This window comes from Anastrepha obliqua, unplaced genomic scaffold, assembly GCF_027943255.1.
Source record: "Anastrepha obliqua isolate idAnaObli1 unplaced genomic scaffold, idAnaObli1_1.0 ptg000027l, whole genome shotgun sequence".
NCBI classification, from domain to species: Eukaryota; Metazoa; Arthropoda; class Insecta; order Diptera; family Tephritidae; genus Anastrepha; species Anastrepha obliqua.
In genome coordinates, this window is record NW_026562185.1 from 88,542 (window position 1) to 90,000 (window position 1,459).

Below are 1,459 nucleotides of genomic sequence, written 5' to 3' on the forward strand. Positions count from 1 at the left end.
TGAAATGAATTTTTCCCATACATTTTTGACAATGTGAGGTGTGCATGGCAAAAAACACTCACGGTGAAGGCATGTGATATAATATGAAAATATCAAAAGTTAACTAACCAATGATATTGAAGCATATAAATCGAATCATAACTATATGAAACTCGAATTTGAGCCATATTAAACTGGTAATATTGTGATTTTATGCCTGGTTTTCCATACGTTAGTTTAAATAGAGAGTTATGGAATATAACCTTGGCATATTGGCACTAAAATATATAATAAAGACATATCAAATCAAACTGAAATGTATTGAAATGAATTTTTCCCATACATTTTTGACAATGTGAGGTGTGCATGGCAAAAAACACTCACGGTGAAGGCATGTGATATAATATGAAAATATCAAAAGTTAACTAACCAATGATATTGAAGCATATAAATCGAATCATAACTATATAAAACTCGAATTTGAGCCATATTAAACTGGTAATATTGTGATTTTATGCCTGGTTTTCCATACGTTAGTTTAAATAGAGAGTTATGGAATATAACCTTGGCATATTGGCACTAAAATATATAATAAAGACATTTCAAATCAAACTGAAATGTATTGAAATGAATTTTTCCCATACATTTTTGACAATGTGAGGTGTGCATGGCAAAAAACACTCACGGTGAAGGCATGTGATATAATATGAAAATATCAAAAGTTAACTAACCAATGATATTGAAGCATATAAATCGAATCATAACTATATGAAACTCGAATTTAAGCCATATTAAACTGGTAATATTGTGATTTTATGCCTGGTTTTCCATACGTTAGTTTAAATAGAAAAAATTTTCGAATATATATACATATATGAAGAATCTATATTCTAATACTAACATGTTATGGAATATAACCTTGGCATATTGGCACTAAAATATATAATAAAGACATTTCAAATCAAACTGAAATGTATTGAAATGAATTTTTCCCATACATTTTTGACAATGTGAGGTGTGCATGGCAAAAAACACTCACGGTGAAGGCATGTGATATAATATGAAAATATCAAAAGTTAACTAACCAATGATATTGAAGCATATAAATCGAATCATAACTATATGAAACTCGAATTTGAGCCATATTAAACTGGTAATATTGTGATTTTATGCCTGGTTTTCCATACGTTAGTTTAAATAGAGAGTTATGGAATATAACCTTGGCATATTGGCACTAAAATATATAATAAAGACATTTCAAATCAAACTGAAATGTATTGAAATAAATTTTTCCCATACATTTTTGACAATGTGAGGTGTGCATGGCAAAAAACACTCACGGTGAAGGCATGTGATATAATATGAAAATATCAAAAGTTAACTAACCAACGATATTGAAGCATATAAATCGAATCATAACTATATGAAACTCGAATTTAAGCCATATTAAACTGGTAATATTGTGATTTTATGCCTGGTT